This window comes from Varroa jacobsoni, unplaced genomic scaffold (assembly GCF_002532875.2).
Source record: "Varroa jacobsoni isolate VJ856 unplaced genomic scaffold, vjacob_1.0 scaffold_674, whole genome shotgun sequence".
Taxonomy (NCBI): domain Eukaryota; kingdom Metazoa; phylum Arthropoda; class Arachnida; order Mesostigmata; family Varroidae; genus Varroa; species Varroa jacobsoni.
In genome coordinates, this window is record NW_019213576.1 from 80,941 (window position 1) to 101,134 (window position 20,194).

A 20,194-nucleotide genomic window follows, 5' to 3' on the forward strand; every position below is an offset into this window, starting at 1 on the left:
TCTACACAAAAGTAAGGTGGTAATGACGACTGTTTTAGCCAGGAAAAAAGAACAAGAGGCAGACAGAAACAGATACCCCGGCTGTCTCAGTGCTCTGTTTTAACGTCCATTATGACGGCATTACCACAACAACTGGCCCCATGTGGGGAAACGTCACGCTGTCGCTGCCCACCAGAATCGAACTGAAATCAGCTATGGTGGGCAAATGGCAATACAAGAGCGAATTGAGGTGAATGATCGAATTAAACTGGTCTGATGCGTTTATATCGGGGCTGAAAAACCTCTAGTGGTAATAGATGAAAGATCAACATTACTTTGTTGAATAACACCGTTGTTAATCATTGACAGTTGTACTCTGGCGCTTCTTCTCAGCTTCATCTGTTAGCCCAGGTAGTGGTCAAGCAAAGATCCGCCGTGTTCAACCGGCATGTTTGGCATGGGTGGTTGAAAAGAGAAAATTCTGCGGGGTATGTGGTTTTTTTAGGCAATATAGAGTGCACAGTTTTGTAGGTTTTGTCAGCAAAAATAAACTAGTCCTTGTAAATCACACTGAAATAGAACGGCCTTGAAACTGATACAGGGGCTACCACGCATGGGTTTTGTACACTAAATATATGACTTTTTAGGACTTAACGTTAATTTATTTTTGGCCCGAAATTTTCGTTAGCGTCCAGATAGAAATGCAGCCATCTGTTATGGGTGAAAAATTTAGGCATTCGTCTCTTCGTTCTCAGGACGGATCTAAAACAGCTTGGGAAAGAGCTTTTTTCGTAAACACTATGAGCGCACTTTTCTGAAGCAGCAAAAGCTCAAGCGGCACTGACCGGTGAAACCAGATGGCCTCTCCGCCAGCTGAATAGTGATGCACATCGCCATCGCATAGAACTCTAAAATACCTTTGACTGAATGGCTCGAAAACTATTCAACTGACTATGGGAACTATTAAACCTATGTCTGGCATCTCAGGACGCCCAGGGCGATCGGCGCAGAGTTCGCCTTATTTCTGCGTAGTGCAACAGCAGACATATCAGGACCAACGCAATGAACGCTGCGTCGTTAGCGATAAGTTCGCCTCTGCAAAAGTTTATTATAGGTTATGTTAAGGCTCCAGTGATGTCCTTCTGATCCAGTGTCATTCGACTGGATACTTCTGATAGCTAAGCATGACTGAATTCCGTCTTATAGTTGACATCTTTCCCTAACGTTCATAAATAACTAGTATGTTCATAATTGTGTGTAAACATACATATACCCTAGAAAGAATGTCTTTTTTCATTTCGATTCCTTATGCTATTCAAACTGAAAATGTAAAGTGTCAACAAAGTAGGATTATGCATAATGTTTACCTTACTAACGGGTCTGGATGCATTTTATTTTACCACGAGATACGTAATCACGAAAAAAAAACAAAAGTTGTAGCACTATCATCATTGTAGAATGACAAATATACTCCAACAACTCATATGTGCCTATATTATTTTCAAACGAATCCACCATTTTGCTTCTTAATTTTAGATTTTTTACTAGCGTTTATTTTTACTTCCGCTACGAGACATGAAATCAGAGTGTATTAAGACGATTAAACTTTCACGTTCTGCCAGATGTTTTTACTTTATGTCGTATCACGTGCTCTATCCAGTATCGAAAAAAGCAAAATTGATGACATGGTAACTTTTATTGGGCAATGTTCAGTGCGGTGTTCCTAATGTTACGAAAAACCATACTATATATATATATATATACAAGTCGCTATTTAGTCAAACTTCGCTTAACATCTGTCATTGGCGGAGTTCGAATTAGCGACCCCTCGCCTCTTCAGCGAGGTATATTGGGTTACTGAAAAAGTATAGACGGTTTTGAAGCCAACATTTTCTTACATTTTAATCAATAACTGTTATCAATGACGTTTACCATTTTTTCTGGTAATTCCATAGTCCCATCACTCCAAGATGTTTGCATCCTTTCAGTGACACCTAAGGGAGTTCTGCAGAGACCGAAACAGATGATAGTCCGATCGTGCAAGATCCGGGTCAATTTTTACCTGGTAGCTTAGAGTTGTCATGATTGCAGGCGACGCCTTTTTGTCCACTAGTTCCGGTTAACGTTTTTCAATGCCTTGCTATAATCTTGTTAGCTGTTGGGATTAAGGGTCCGAACCAACGCTTTTTCCAGTCGGCAGCAATTTTCCTTTTCTATACCAGTAAACGCATAGTCTTTTTGGCGCCGCTCTGGCGTTTTTTTGTTCGCACATCTGGCGTATACGGTAAATTTTTTTACTGCCGACTTTCTTCAAACGATTTTAAAACGATTAAGCCGATCTTGTTTAACTTTTACAATATTTTTTTGTGATCGGTCAACCGCTACGAGGGTCATGATTGACATTGAAGTTGGCAGAACAAGAACGACCAGAACATTTTTCAGTTGTGTTTTGAGACAGTGTAGCTTGACCCTAAACAACAAAATTTTTTCATGGGACTTAGCAGAATTTGTGCAGTTATTGCAACAACATTCTAAAATATAGCTAATATTTTGTAGAAATTTTGATTGATGAAACAAGGCGTTCTACAGCCATTATAACAGCTTTAGCATATTTACTACTATTGAACGTCTGAAACCAATACCTGTTGCAATTGATATTATTTAAAGTATATGATTTCAAAGTTACACAACTGACGCTAGTGACAAATCATGCTCGAAAGTCGAGCAATTGCTTTTTCCCTTAAGTCAGTGTGTAAAAAAATTCTGCAATGCTTTGTCTACCTCCCGCTCAGACAGGTGAACTATGTGTTGTTTCGTATGTCGGAGTGAGTATCCCTACTCGGTTCGATCTACGGTTCGACTGCTCAGTTAGCAGAACGCCGTAACCGTTCAGTGTCTATGGACTTGCCGTCGTGGATCTTAGGAAAAATATTGTGGACCTTTCCTTGACGGGATCAAGACGAACGTCAACATATACACCGCAGGTCAAAGGTAGAAGCGGGTTGTCATAGGTGGCGTTGCCGTTGGTTAGTTCTTTACATAATGAAGCGACTCATTGCTGTCCGTTATAGTGATCAGATGGTGTCTATCTAAAGCATGCCGGGTCAGCATGTTGGCTGAATCTCTGCGACGAAAGAATAGTACAGGGAGGCCAACCGAGTTCAATGAACTGAAGACAGAAGTAATCAAGGATCCATTGTTAGCCGTCGACATCATGGAGTGCTTGTTTATGGCTAGGTAAAAATTACTAAATGACAGTTCTCTTCTTACTGGACCGCAGGTTGTTTAGGCGGCATTCTAGACACTGGAAGATAGTAGTGCAACTGTATGTAACTTATGAGAACATTTATTTATATACCTACAAGTAGAAGCGAATTGTTTATTTCGTGTATGCAGTTGTTTTATGTCATGGTAAAGACCTTTGGAGAAGAATCCAGTTTTAATTAACGTTGAAGATAGAATTGTTTGTTTCATATCTTCTTTTTTAGTGAGGACTTCTACCGGTGTTACAAATCGATGGAGATTCTCGAGAAGGACGAAGCCTTTCAAATGGAACTTCGCGATTCCGCCACGCGTTACTCGACGGGTTTATATAGACAAAGTCGTCAGTGGCTAGTGAAGCGCTTTTCGCGAATAGAACACTATCTACACTGCTTTACTATATGAGGAAATCATCGTTGCGTTGGATCGATGTTATAGAGACAAGCAATTTCAAAAATTCTCTCAGAGATTTCCCCCATTTGGACGGATCAGTACGACGATCAGAAAGCTTCATACTTTATCTACTTGATTTATATCTGATTTCAGCAACCCAGAACAATTCGCAGGAGTACCCAAACATGCTTATGACGACCTTGATCTGTGTTATAAGCTAATTCAATCTCAGACAAAATCTAAAACGGTTCTAAATAAAGCAGACACCGTTTGTTTGAGAGTAGAAGGCATTTTCACGGGGACCTGTTTTTTGCACTCGAACCTTTTCAATGTTTGCGTTCACCACCAACACCATGCCCAGCATTGCGGGTAGCACCACTTCAAAGGGGTCGGCACGTTACGTCCTATATAACGAACGTTAATCACTAGTCTGCCGTTTCCGACGGCGGACATGCAACACGTTTTTCTATCCTGATTTCAACGCTATTCAAGCGAAGCTGACAATAACAAGGTTCATTCATTCCAATGGTACAAATGGTAACTCATTGGAATAGAAGTAACAACGACAAAAATGCGACGCTTCTTTTTGATACATGAACGCGTTCGAGATTGATGTCTTTTCGGAAGTTCTGATAGGTTCTTTAATCAGCCTGTCGTTATTGCTGACCAATTCGGCTCGTGCGTCTCGGTGGGGAACAAAAGCAACTGACGATATTGTAGACAAAAGTGAAGTCGGTTGCGAAGAAAGATATTGTCCATTGTTTGTGTCCATCTTCTTATTTATCTACGGTTGTAACGGTATAGAGCTGTTCGTGAAAAGACATTAAGCATAAGGGTCAAATGTACAAGTACTGGATAAAATGTGCTCAAGCAGTACATTTACAAAAGTACAGCTTTTTCAATATAGCGGACCTGTCGCCTATGCCTAGCGTCAGCAGTGGCGCAGAGTAGTCAAGTGCTTAAGTACATTTAGTACTTCTGAAAACTGCATCAATATGATGACGTCGTATGGGATCGCTCGTATAAGCTTTGTGTTTTTTTTTTTTTTTGTAAATTGGATAGCAGTAAAGATCTGCCGTCTAGAGAATGCCGTAGAAGTACCGCACGGTTCATGTTACAAAAATCCATTCAGTGGGGTTGTTGTTTATACGAGCACTTTTTCTATCGTGGGTGAAAACCGATCGACACAAATCACAGGTCCAAGAGAGGCAATGTTTTTATATATTTTTTTCGAAGAAATATAGGTTTTCCGATTCACCATCGGCATTTATCTTCAGCTGGCTTGACTAAGATTCTTACGTTCATTTTTTACGATGCTAAATAAACACTTAAGGAATATACACATCTGACAGAGAGAGCCACGCCTCGACGTGCACTAGGCGTACTATCTATGCGTGCGTGTACATATGCATATTTCTTATCACTTCTAGGCAAAAATCTCGAACAAAAACTTAATCAACGTTTCGTCACAGCTTATTGAGTGACAGGTCTTGTCTGGCTTTTCATCGGCCCGCTTTTACGGCAACTTACTTTTTTCTTTTTCTGTATAGGAGATATTCTTAAAAAGGTATACTAATCACATACAAAACGTACACGCGACAGACAAAGCGTATAGCCTTTCTGCTCGAACATTACATTATTGACTTGAGGTTTTTCTATGCTCCAGAATTACCTAAGGCAAGCCCTCCAACACATGTCCGATACATGCATTCGACGGCTTGCCCAAGTAACCTATTGGGATGTACTATTTTCAAATCTCGCCCCCTTCTTAAATAAGTTTTCAACACTGAGCATTCTGATGTGCTCTCAGCCCCGGAGCGACCTCGCAAAATCGCATGTAGTCAATGACAAATTAACGTTCGCTTCTGCGACGGCAAACTCCTTGTTTGCTTAAGGAATTAGCAATAAACCGTTCTGTAGGTCGACACGATTCAAGCGTTCTATATAAAATACTCCTGTTCTTGCTTTATCAGTTAGTATAAAAGCAGCTACATTTGCGGTAGCGCCAAATATCTTACAGTGCTTTTGGTTAGAGTAATATTATACTGTCCCGTGAATGGCGATTTCAAGTAAAAGCCTTTATTTACCGAATGGTAGTTCAAGCGTAACCCGTGGGCTTCTGCCTGGGCCGACCTTGCTACTGAACACTTTTTTTTTACCTGCGGACAGGTAAAAGGCTAATTATACTTAATAGATCCAAGGCTAATTATAGTTAGCTGTTATCTCTATTGTGAGGTAGCATTTAATAGCGACTATCCACTTCTTAGTAATTATAACCCAATAGCTTATTTTACAATGCAGTTTAAACATAGCCTGCCGTGCAACAAATGTTGAGCACATTTATTCACGTACCCTAATTTTCAGGCCGATGATATATCAGCACGAAAATTGTACGAAAATGTAAAAAGCCGCTTTGGCGTTTGTAAACGCTAATATACATGCGAAATGAGAAGAAAGGTGCTGTAGTCACTTTACAACCAAATAGACACTACGGCATGTGAGAAAAATAAACTGGGGAAAAATTGGCTCTGCCACACGGATCTTTCCAGGGCGGCATCTGGCGACCCAGAAAAAATGGGTCCAATTCAATAGGTAGCGTTGGGTTCGACGAACTGACCATCAATGGAGGGGACAGGGTGTACTAGAATGACCTGGCGGGCGTTACCCCGTTTCGTTAATAGACACATGCAAAAAATTAGGGAGTTTTGGTGCCAGTCACTTATTACCGTGGGTAGTAGGGAAGTAGTTGTCGGCCGGAATTACACTCTACTTTCTTACTTAAAATCCTTACTTAGGTAGGAGTGACCCGTTAACGCATAGCAATTATGCCACAATTCACCTGGACCGAAAATGCTACGCGAAAATTTCCAATGGCAGCTGTGCGAAGCTCCGAAACAGAGTGTGCCTGGCCAAATTGACACTGCACATTACTGGAAAAATTTCTCTAGAAAAAAACATTTTCATCAGTGTGCGACTCTAGCGACTAACAGAGAACCGGCTCACTATGAAGACGATTTGGGTACGATACATACACACAGGTATACGTGCAACGTTCGTTATTTAATGGACGTTATAGGTCGCTGCGTGCCTCGTCTGACGCTGATTTAACCTTGAATCAAACCGAACCTAAATTTTAGTTCAGGTATGCATTAGCAGTTTGTTTACTGGTACTTATTTAGAATGTATTCTATATGTCAAATATAAACGAAACGTAATATTGGCTCCATGAAGCTAACCATTGAGACTGGAGACCTAAAATATTACATTGCAAATTCCTCTGAGATAATGCACCAGCGCTGCTATTGTCCTGGTTCACCTAACCCGCTACCTAACCATACTTCCCTTATGCAGTCTGTCTATGCTCAACATTTATTACATTGCAGTTGTTCTGGTCCATGTGTCTCACCGTTTCGTTGAAATGTCTCACCAGTCCTTCTGTCATATTGGAATCAGTTTATCATGTACCTGTAACACAGTCGTATTATGCCCAATCGAGCATGTTGTCTGATCTCGCACTTTTGCAGGCGTCTGGGTCTAGTTCTCGTAGATGGTCCTGCATGAATTCCATTATGCCGTGCCAATTATCTAGTTATAATAATCATATGTCTTCGCTTAACTAATTTATTACTGTGTTAGTGACCTCGTTATCTTGGTTGACAGTTGTTTTACGATCCTGTGTCAGTAATAAAGTAATCACATTGTTCCAGCAGTGGTTAACACCCCGGTCAAATGGTTCCGCTTTTCCATTGAAATATTCCAGAAACCGCATGGTTTTATTGCGACGATGCCCGGACCAGATTCACTGGGTATATCGTAAGCCTTAAAAAACATCGAACCCGACTTCGAAATCGACAAAATGAAGCTATGCACATTCTACTCCGTTTCTACTCCACTTGGAAACCCCTAGTGATCTTGACTGGCAAAAACCTATTTTAGCTTATACGCAACATTAGCTGACGACAGCCATTGATCGAGCACACTACTTTAGATGAAGTTAAGTTAAATATTACCGAAACTGAAGTTGACTTCAGAGTATGCATGCGGCGCGAGCCTGAGACCCTGTGTCTTTCGACACTTATCGACGTGTTCCATCGGAACGTGACTACAATTTCGACACCTTGTTGCGTGCAACCCGTTTCTTCGTTTCAATTGACCCCATTCGGATTAAAAGTCGTCGTATCCTATTCTCCCACTGAGCTGTTGTACGCGTCCTACAGAAATTTCAGTCTACTGTAGCATTTGATTCTCACTTGACTTTAAGGACGATTTGTACGGGCTTCAAAAAGCGTCACATAGCACAAATTGGGCGCCCTTGTCGACATTTTCATGTGATCTAATTGGGTCACATAGACAGTCCGTTTGTCAACTGGGTGTACAACTTGGCCACGTGGCACAACGCTGGCAGAGCCAAGCTCGGGCTGAGAGACTCAGTACGAGAGTAACGTAGTCTGGTCGGCCCCGTTAGTAGTCATTAGGTTGATAAACATGTCCCGGTGACAGCTTAGTGGTTAATGCATTTGCCTGCCTATATTTATTAGACACGTTGTGGCCTCGGTTCGAACCCGGGCGTAAACTACACTTCGTTCCGCGAATGAACGTTCCGTTCCGTTCAGCCGTGTAATGAAATGCTCAACTGGTATCGCAGACGTAAAACTCGAAACATGGAGGGATAGGTAAATGTAGATAGATTTGGATATGTGGCATTTTCGATGACAAAGCACCGACAAGGGATGAAGCACGCGTCAACAGTTGCTAACTTTAGAAATTTATTTTTGTTCATTAAGATATCTGTAGTGACTTCGCTTGTGCATAGAGATACATAATCATCTAGCTCAACTTAGCCAAATCAGTCGTAATTAACATCTTCATTAACTTATTTATTGTCGTCATTTTCTGGCAAATTGACACCTGAAATTTAAACTTAGCTTAACTATAAATTTTCAAATCAACATCTTTCAGCCCCATTTTTCGATACTCAATTGCTTGTGCCTTAACGATCATCATAGCCAAAAACCCATAGCATTACCTTGACCAGACCTAGAAATCTTTAGCGGAACAAGGTAAATCAACTGATGGAGCTAAGCGTTAAAACTATTCGAGTGATGACAAATACCTAACGAGAAATTTGTTGCTACAAGTTGATTCTTTTTTGACAAAAAAAAATACTATTACATTATTTTTGTAAACTTAGAAACTCAAGAACTCTAACTGAGGGCTTAATTTAAATAACTATAAAGATTTTGATTTTACTCATTGCCCTTCCTATTGTAAGGGTTTTTGTTCAGTGTGATTGATGGCGGGGAGAGAAAGAACGCTCGACTGGGACGAGGTGGGGCTAAACATAGATTCAGATCACTTTGTAATGGCACAACTTCAGATCCCTGAGCATGTGAGAGCTTGATGCGAAAAATTTGCAACTCGGAAGCATTTTTGAAGAATACGGAAAGATTAAACTACGGTTAGTCGCAAGGTGCACAGAATCCCAAACAGTAAAACATACCGATTTAGCGAGTTAGTTATGACCAGCAATTCTTTACGATAAAATGATGTACCTTCGAGAAATTTTAATGGCAGCGAGCGGGTTGTACAGGTAGAGCACGCTCAGTGAGTTCGAAACATTAGTACCCAATGGTCTGGTCCACACAATTGTCCTAAAGATCTACGCCACCTCAAACGCCGAAACTTGGAGCCTGCTAATGGCCACCGCCTCCGTTCCAGTGGCAGTGATGATTACGAGAATCATCAAGATGCTTACTTTAAATGGCGTTTATTGCTTAGTTGTTGTTGTTGTTGTTCTTGTTGTTGTAACAATATTTTATTGATTATCGAGAAATGAATTTTGTCACACTGCACAATTCGGTCAGGAGAATAGATACTGAACAAAGAAATTGAATATGGTGTCGCAAATAAGTATAGGCTAACATCTTCCGACACAAGCAGCAGTATTTAAGATTAATCTTCACGATGAGTAAGTATGAAATAGATGTTGGCACATAAACTGAATAGTGTTGCTAGCAGTTATCTTCCAGAATATTTCTAGATAATCAATTTGAAATTAGGTTGCTAACCTAGGACAGACTATTACGCTGTTACGGTGTTTTCAAAAATTGATAAAAAAAAAAAAAAAAAAAAAACTGAATGGTCCTAGCAAACAAACACTGTAATAATTCCAAGTGTAATATGGCACTCAAGCACAAAGTGTGTAATCATAGTTTCGGCTTCATATTTCTATGCACAAAATGTTCGTGGACGAGTTAAAACGACAAACAGAACGGAGAAAAGAGCTCATTGAACAACTAGATTTAACTCTTATGCTGCAAGCAACCTTGTTAGTACTTCCTGACCTACTGCTGTAAAAGTGGCTGATATGGGAATGCCGAAATATAATCAAAGGCCGTATCGCCCAAATTACAACCCTGTTTCATTACGCCCATTTAACAATATCAGCGTAGAACGTGCAACTAGAAAGCTTTAAGTTATTAAAAAGTAGTATATATATATATATTCTTATATATATTATATATATATATATATATATGTATTCTTATGGGATGTCGAGCAGGAACAATCGCTAATATTAGACATGGATTTTTAGGCGTGATATTCAAAACTACTCCGTTTATTTTCACTCAGCAATTCGTACTTTGAAATCTTAGTGACCAATCATCTTCTTCATCTTCAGCTAGTCGGTTAGCGTACGGCATCTTCGCCGAAAGTCGAAGATATCGAACGCCAAAAATCCTAGCTGATAACCAACCTGATTTTAATTATTTAGCTATTGTCCGATTTTTGAGCCCTAAGCGTCAATGTGGACTTAGGTTTAGTGGTCGGAGGAGTGTCAGGCTGAACTGCTTTAATTGTCAATAAGCAATACATAATGTAAGGCCGGTGGCCTTGATGAAAAGAGACTACGACAAGTTTTCATTCGTTCCGAGATAAAAAAAATACTGGAAAAGGAAAATTTAGCGTTGCTAATTGTTGGCTGGACCGTTTTTCATTTTCAGTAAGTTGGCTACCCAGTACGAGTGTTTCGGTCGATAGATTTATGTGCTATAGGACATAGCGAAAATGTTAACGGGCACAAGTTCCTGTGCCGTTGCAGCATCGGCCAACGTCACAAGAATCACGGTTAGTATTCAATTTTCCTTTTGGTTGTAGCAGCGTACTTTTATAATGGTCTCGCGTTGCTGGAGCAGTACCGTGTTTGTTGGCTAAACTCAGAGAGACAAAGTGAGGTCGTCCAGAGTCAAAGCTGAGCGTAAACATCCGACTCGTTTCGTGCTAAAAGGAGTCGCCAGTTATTTGTAACGAGCCGCAACGGGGGGTTTGGGCTATATCAATTCAAAACATTTACTAATTTTTGGTTTTGTTCATATATGGTAACTCTTCACAAAATAGAGTTATTTATTTGCCGCAAGATACAATTACCACAAAAGACCACTATAAAATTTAGAATGACACATAAGCAGAACTAAGCTTATATGATTGCTACCAGATTGTTCAGGTGGAAACAGCCATAATGATGTGATCATTTGATGGAATAATACACAAACCCGCAGGGAAAAGGTCAGCGGAGTTGTTATGCTAGTTAACAGCAGCTCGTCAAACAATGCCCCACCACCATTGCACGGTGGTAACGCCTTTGCCGACAGGTTTCACAATAGGAAGTGCGACATAACAAAAAAAATGTTAAAAAGAATGCTGGTCACTTCCGTGTGCTCTTTTATTACGTTCATTTACAAAACCAAATTAGTTGAGTTACCAACGGACATATGTGTTCCTATTATTTTAAACAAATAGAAACACCATTTTAGGCAAACTGAACGCCTGCGTATCCGTGTAACTTCGACAAACCGGTCGCGATCATCAATCGTTAATCAATATACTACCTGCAAACAACTTGACAAACAAATCCTGTACCGCCCTGATTTCCTCTCGTCGATGCACCAGAACATACATTTCTTGTTTTTCTAATAGCTACCATGTAATTAAGCATTGCATAGTATTAATAACACGATATAGAAGTGTATATATATAGTTAGCGTCAAACTAAGGGTTTCACAAGCAGAATCTGAGATGCACAGTAGGGAAGACGCGTACGGAGACAATAGGCCGGCAGTGACGGCTCCCTGTATGACCAATATAGACACGTCGAAAAATTATCACCAACAAATCGTCTGCTTATGAACAAATGTTTTTAATTATCATTTCATTTCGTTATTTGTTATTTTCTTTTATTATTTGTTCATTTTCTCTATCATGTAACTATTTTGCAAGATTTTCTTAAATTGGGTCACTAAAAGACAACTTATATTAATGCTGCGCTGGTCCTTTTAGAACGGCTGTGAAAAACCTTCAAATTTGACCATTTGAACGCCTTGGCCGACGGCGGTCTAGCAGGTCGTCATAAGCTTACCTTCAATTGCGATTTTCGCTACGTGTAGTCGTTCTCGAGACGCGAAACCGATCTTCGTTGGGTACTGCCATCTTGGCCTGTTTTATCTATCGAACGCTTGAGGCAAACGCGCGATAGCGAAAACGTTTTAAAATTTACAGGGGCCTATTAAAAGACACGCGATGGCGGTGAGGAAATGCACCGAGGTAGCGTTGTGATCGCCCAATGATCATTTCAGTGAGCGGTGCGGGCAGAACTAAACGATGGGCGAATCGAACCGGAATTATTCAATTTAGCGAATCCGATCATTTTACTTTGCTGCAGATACTGAAGCACTAATAATAATAATAATAATAATAATTATTATTATTATTATTATTATTATGATTATGATTATTGTGGCAGTAATATAAATGCGTTATAATTCAGCGAATGCCCCCTTAAAGCTTTTCGTGCTTCCGAGTAATATGGCTTTAAGGTTTCGCTTTATCTAAACACTCTTCTTTAGACCATTGCCACTAGTTGATTTATGGGCAAAATCATTTTCTGTATTGTCGGAGCTGTTCAAAAAGAAGATCGTATATTAGTTTTCGTATAAAGCCTTATAGCGTAGAAGACATCGACACGCCGTTCCACCGGTCCAAAGCACGTATTAAGAACGATACAATCTAGATAGGATCCACTTACGCTCCAATGCAGGAAACTTGTATAATATTTTTTATTGCTTTATAAATAGCAAAGAAATATCCGAAATAAATCTAGGTGTTACTTTTACTTCATGAAGATCTCGGTCCTATCGAACGAACTTCACATTGAAGCTATTTCATCTGGTTCTCATTTTAGCCGGTGACCGATTTGGTGCTACTAAAGTAGTATAATAGAATAACAATATTGGGTGAGTCTTGGATCATAATCGTGGCAGGATTTTGATGAAAGATAGTAATTAAGCCAAACCGTTTGAATATCGAGCCATATCATTCGATTTTATACCGCTCCCTGAACGAGATTTTCAAAAAGAACCTATTTGCCATGCTACATGTAATTAGCCCACTTAAATAGAAGAAGAGCCCCCTTAATTGCCAACACGGCAAATTAACGACAGCGAACGATGATTTCTATCCCAATGGCGTCTGCATTGATACGGCGGTAGTCTTTACTACTGAGTTGTCTTATTCGTATGGCTAGTTAACTGTGGGCAGCATCTTCAAGCTCATCTGATCAACAATGGATCATGCACACAAGAAAACACCGCATCTATTCAGATAGCTGTGTCATTCATTAGGATACGTTGCGTATACGTGTGGGGGCAATACGTAGGTGCATTTTCCTATATATTACTGGTGTGTTTTATGCCATCTTGAAATTCCGATGAGAATTTGCCCCTCATGAATACTATAGATGGCTTATTGCCGTTTCGTATGTGAACGTGAAGGTTTCCTATTATGATTTATTGATTATGATGACGAGAAATTTTATCGTGCTCGTCTCAATTTAATTTGCTAACTGGGCTTGAACGGTACTACCGCTCTCCAGAGCGATATCAAGTAGAATTACCCTAATTTCTCTCGCTGACCGACCACTTGAATTCCACTTGAGTTCAGCGATATTACGAATATCGATAAAAAATGGTCACTCTTTGAAATAGTTAAGTCCGTCTTCAAAGGCTGGCCTGACCCCGCGGGAAACGTAATTAAAACTAAATACTGCCATCACTGCATAATTCTACTATTATCAATATTGACAGCGTTTAAACCGATTAAAACAATCAATGTCCCTCTTCGTATCAATCCTGGCGAAAAGCATTCGAAGAGATATTGAAAACAAGATGTAAAAAAAAGCCATGGATATGTGAAAGGAACAGTCTAGATCGTTTCAGCCAAGAGGTTTAGATCTAACCCTCTAAATAAGATAACTATTCGTGATAATAGAAAGAATGCCAATAGTATTATTTGAATGAAGTTCTAGGCTTATCAGTATTGTTACGCAACAGGTAAAAGACAATAGTTCACGCTATATTTAAGTAAGCATGTAAAATGAAATAAGTTAACTTATCTATACCTTACTCTGCGTGACGTAAACAGGAAAAACGTACGCACAAACGATAGGGACTGTATGGCTATTATTTTCGACGCCCATTGAACCCAGTACCATCACCAGAAGCACACTTAATAACATATGAATTTGATCCGACACTGACGAATGTGTGTCGTTTTCGTGTATGTGTTGCACCTGTAGCAAATAGCACGCGTAGTACTATTTGTAATGGCCATTCATTAGCTAATGCTAGTGTCTATGACAAAATACCTATTTCTGATATCGTTTTTACCAGTAGCAGGAGCCACATCCCGTTTACATAAAAAAAAAAAAAACCTCCTTTATTCACACAAACTGCTAAAAATGCAAGTGATAGTCCTTCTACACGTGATACTAGGTCAATTCCATGGTTCGTGCTAAAATACACTTCGTTGTCCTGTTTGTAAGTTAGCTGAATACCCTACAGACGATTGAGATACTGAATTAGAAATGGCCTACAATTTTCCCTCAAGGGGTGCTAAGCATTGAGGCAGCGTTATTTTATTCAATTGTGGTTCGCTTGATAGGTTTGCCGACCACAGCTCGAACGACGACGCATCTGTTACACCTATTAATTAGCAATTACTTTCAAATTTTCTTTTTATGGTCTCTTTTCTTCCATTGTTTTACATATATTATACGCGTACGTATGTGACGCATCACGATGCCTAAAGCTTTTCCTTATAGTCGGCGACCTATAGTCGGCCCAAACAAAATGAATATGATTGGGTACAAGAATGGACGATGTCCGATGTTACAATGATGGTTATCGCTGGATTAGCCGACAATGACACACTGTAGTCAATCCGCTAGAACGAAGATTATCATAATGTGAATGTTGTCCTTTTTTTTTAGTAGTTTTTCGCGTTAATTTGGCCTGATAAACGCATCTCTGGAACATCTGCGACCCGATTGATTCTGTCGGTCTTTAAAAAAGGAAGTTTCCTCTCTATACTGTTCGGTACTTATTTCATGGGCTACTGTCGCACACTAAAAGGCCTAGATGGGGATGCAGCTGTTTCGCAGACAAGAGGATCTGAAAAAACCATACTACAGATTCTCATAATTAGTTACGCGTCCTGTTCATAATAACGAAAATAGAGCTTTCCATTGATCATTTGTGATTGAAACATATGGAAACACACTGTCGTTCAAAACTAGCAGGACTTTTTCCTTCGTTTCGTCCGCAACAACTATACAAAAGTGCTGAATTAAACAAAAGCTAAAGTATTTAAAATCTCTAAAGTTGAATCAGTTTGACCACTATTTAAAGGAGATATTATAAAATCTGCGCGTTGATATCCCATAGATAGGCTTTGTACTATTGTTTGGTGGCTTGACATTATCAAACATTAGAAAACAGATTGTTTGGCCAGGGATTTATGCAATAAACAAACAGTTACATTTACATTTTTCACCGCGAGGAATTGATAAAGGGGACTTTAACTAGGGATATTAACTTAACCAAAGAGACACCAATCATGTTGTTATCCGTGAAGGAAAGCATACACAAATGCTTGGTCCATTTATTCATTTTTTCTCGTAATTCACTAGAAAGAAGAAAATAAGCTTGGCAAGGAACATACTAAAGATAGGGCTGTTCCATCTTCAAGGGCGGAACCATCTTGACGCCTATATCTGGAAAGATGAGATCACTCACACGAGCTCAGTTAAGCCAATACGTAAGTCACTCATTAAGGTAACTGGAAGTAATTCAAGGTTCTCACGAAATGTTTATTAAGCGTTCGAGTATTTGCTTCGTCCAATATTCAACGATAATCAGATTTTCACACAAATGAACCAGTTTGTATGGGTGCGTCGCTTGCTAATTGCCAGCCAAAAGAACAACAACTGCCGATTTCGGATAGGAGACATATATAAAGATTATTGCTTGTAAAACGTTTCAAGAGGAAGGAGTTAGCCAAATCAGCAATGACTGAAACACATGTGAAAGTGTTCATCTGAGAAAGTGGTTTAGGCTGCCTAATTGTAATTATCATTAGATTATTCCTAGATAGCAGTTCTTATGAGGTGTCGACTTTTTGAATCGTCAACGAAACGGACAGTAACAACCTACAAAGAGGACAAGCCTCAAAATCGTACACGAATAGGTCCAATGTGCTGTAGCTCAGTCGGTGTGCTGCAATGCTTCAGGCGTGTTTCTTCAACGACATCATTCTTGACAATTTAAAAAAAACTTAATCATACCTACAACAGAACTTTACTTGTCAATTAACTTTCGTTCTGTTGAAGTTCGCTCTACGAAATCTAGCGCCGAGCGCATAAATCTATTAATTAGTACAGGAAAACTATTCAAAGTTGAGTTGAGTATTTGTTATATTTAATCCAACGACATGGCCAGTATTAGGACTCATCAGAACAAACTTGTGTGTTAGTCGATTAGCGTGCATTTTGGTCAGAACATATAGCATATTACTACTGTTGTTAGGTGTTGCTGGCTTTTATGGGCCGCTGAAAGAGCTACAACAACAACAACAACAACTGGGTTCCTCAGGCAGTTAGGACAAGTTTCATACCTACTTACAATTTTTATATGTATGTGCCTATTTTTCAGAGTAAATAGCAACTATTCATAGTAACAATACGTCAAAACTGCAATTCAGAATAGAAAACGTTATTGACAATAGAGTGCTAGTTGAAGTTAGCTTTATGCAGGGTCTTTTGTTTCCTCGTTTTCCAATATATAGCGAACCGATGATGTCCACATTCGTATCAATTAACTTATCTGACACAAAAAACAGAGAGAAACTATCTGATAGGCTAGAGAGTCAGAATAAAAATCACCATCACCTTCGACTGATATAGGTTTACGCCGTTTTAAGTAGTTCCGACAGCTCTTTCGCTGCGGTCTGTGCCCAGTGCTGGCGTTCAGCTAATAAAACAGTCTGAATCTTTTCGTATTCAGTACTCTAACATCAAGTAGTTAATATTGCTAGCGAAATACAGATATATGCCAAATTGATTATTATATTATACTTGGAAGGTACAACATTGTAGCATCTATTATACCGTTAAAATATAATAGAAACGTAATTAGACTGTACGACCCGTAAAACTAAGCGATAATCAGAAAAGTCGCAGTCCCTACAACTCCACACTTCCCGCTTCACTTTTCTGGCAGGCGAAAACCGATGAACATAGAGATATAATTACATATAATAATATAATTGGGAATTAAGATAATTTAATAGTTGGTATGTCTGAGATATGTGAATGAATCGCACGGGGAACGAGCGGCTTTCATTAATGATATATTATGGATTTTGATGGATATGTATACATGTCGAAGATTATTGCGATGTAAAGAGTCCTTTCACCAAAATGACTGCTTTTATTGCGAGCGCGTAGTCTGACGTTATCAGCAGCCAGATCTAGCTTCATTTTTACACTAGCGTTGTTTCCCCTCAGTTTTTCTCTCTTGTCTGACTAATGCCGACGCTCAACATTGGCCGTAATATGACCGGTTCGACAAATCCCGAACTATTTCCAATTCGTAACTACAAGTCGCTAAGTACGAGGGCACCTTAACAGCAGACCAAGCCAGCGGCACGTTTCGTCCTCTTCAGTGGCGGCAAGCTTTATCAAGATGATCGTTATGCGACAGGGGCATTTCACTCCGTCGGAAGGTCGTTTTCGGAAGCTAGCGTCAAACGGTATCGTCGTTAGAAGTCGAGAATGTAAATGCGTCAAGAAAATAAATATGCTACTTATATTGTTGACATTCGTTATGTTATTTGTTTTCAAGCTGTTATGCTGCTCGCCAACAAGTGTGTACGTGCATATATACCCGCCAATAAAAAAAAAGATGGTATGTTTCGTCGCTGCCGTTGGTTTCGATTGAAAAAAAACGTACCAACCTTTTTATGTCGCCAGAAATGAACGCGATGGCTCCGTCGAGATCGTAGCCAAATAAACAAAGCACAAACTATATTCCTCCGAAACCTCTCAAACAGAAACATGATTCACTGACGTGTAGATAAACGGTACACGCTACATCTACCATCGTTCGAGCTATGATCGGTACTTTTGCATCTATCTCACCCACTTCAAATACATTGCTACGGTTTTTCTAATTAGCTTACGAGCGTAGTGAGGGGACCAAGCGAATCCTATGGCTGTAATCGTAAGGCTTGCTAAACACTGCCTTGTCGGTATACATCTATCCTGGGATAAAATTAACTGAATGACCGGCTGATTGTCACGTCTGTCTTCTGGGCATCGAGTGAATACAATTCATTGCCATCGGTGTGCATTATTTTTTGTTCATCAAGTACATCGCGGTACCGCTAGTTTAACTAGGGAACAGAAAGTATATGTCTCTTAGCAAGATGTACTTCATCGTACGGTGTCGAATGCTTGAATATAACGCAGAATTCGCGATTCCTATGGCCGCGCGGATAGGACGCTTCGATAAGTCATCCACGGGACTAAGGGAAAGGGAGGAACCGGCCCCCGATAGAAAGAAGGAACAAAAACCACGATGAAGGTTAAAGGTAAGCGTTTGCGCAGCGCTAGGAGAGGGTTTCAAAGGCAGCTGAAAGGGAATACGACATTTTTTGAAAAGGCAGATGCCAATAGCAACGAAGATCGGGTGTAACAACGAGTACGACGATAGCCACTGAACGGTGGAACGAATTAGGCGATAAGCTTTAAACCTGAATTTTCTTTTATCGTCTTCAAATAGCAACTCGCATTTCAAGCTCTGTTACTATAGGAACGATTGTTTTGGTTTCGGCAATGCTTAGTTGACAGTATTCATTGAACTGTGTTTGTCTGATGGTGTTTTTCTTGGTTTATCAATTTGAAGTACACAGACGACTAAAGAGATTGCGAAACACATGCACTGTATAAGAAATACTCAAGTAGCTTTCCCATGCACACAAACGCTAAACAGCGTAAATTACAGTTCGGTTGGGTTAATTCAATTTTACTAGGGCTCCTGACCTGCCGTACGTACGGCGTCCAAACTCACAATATTTTCTAGAAGTTGGGCTCCACATCCTTGGAAATAAAACGGACTCGTGGTAATCATTTTCGTCAGTTAGTTACACATTGTCGTTAGCAAAACGATATGGTCTACATTTGGGTATCAGCTTTGGTCTGTGTCCATAATGTCTACTCTACATTTTGTTTGGTACTTCTACGGCCAGTGAGTCGTCCCATACACTGGTCCACACAAGTGCCAGCGAACCTCGATCTCTATCGATCGGGGTAACTAAGACCTAAGAGCCGAAGCGTGACAGAGTGCTTAAATACACGGTTAACAAGTACGAATGCATGAGGAATACGCTTCCGGGCGTGAAGTTTTAAGTGAAAAAACGGGGTACAGACATGCTTGGATGGGACATCGTCCATCGGTCGCTTTCTCGGACGATCTTCTGTTGTTCAAACCCATTGCTATCATGCAAATGATTATCGAAGCTAGTCGTCTAGAGATTCGCCAAGAGCCCATATGGTGTTTCAAGATGCCGCGCTCAGTTTGTCCATGTTGACACCATTTGACCGGATACACCAGTAGCGTGAGCACTGCGAAAGTATACCTACACAGCATAACTCAGTGTGGTCCTAGGCAGCGAAGACGATCCTGGTTGATGCATTGCCTCTAAAGGCAGAATATCACTAAAAAACATAGGTGCGATGATTGGCGAAGAATATAGTCATTTTTCAACATTATCATTCGAGTTGTAGATTTAAAGAATTTATGTTTAGAATATGTTTGTCAAGGTTAATTTTATTTATTTGCTTTTAGTGAGCCCGGTTGGACAACCATAATAGTAGAAATAGCTGACCTAAATTAGAAAAATAACTTTTAGGCTTTCAAAAGGCGTGCCCAAACCTTCGTGTCTATACTTCAGATGAGATCCGTTTTCATTCGAATGTCACACGCCACCGCTTAGTGTTACTATTACAGGTGACATTCTCTCATAACCAGGTTGATCCGGAACTACATCGAATTTCTTTTTTATCTGATGCGTACACATTTACAATAATGTAGCATCCTTAAATAACACATTTTCTATAGCAGTATCCATCACGACTGATCACTTCTTTCCTACCCTCTGGTTCCGCTGT

At 39.9% G+C, this 20,194-nt stretch overlaps 1 protein-coding gene across 1 annotated transcript in view; it reads right to left on the minus strand.

Annotated features, from left to right (window-relative positions):
- The window catches only part of LOC111262556 (semaphorin-1A), a 99,310-nt gene extending 80,833 nt beyond the window's left edge, over window positions 1-18,477 (minus strand). Inside the window, exon 1 of the mRNA XM_022836881.2 lies at window positions 17,980-18,477. The gene's annotated coding sequence lies outside the window, so the exon portion shown is untranslated. The remainder of the gene's footprint in view (window positions 1-17,979) is intronic.
- Window positions 18,478-20,194: the final 1,717 nt, after the last annotated feature.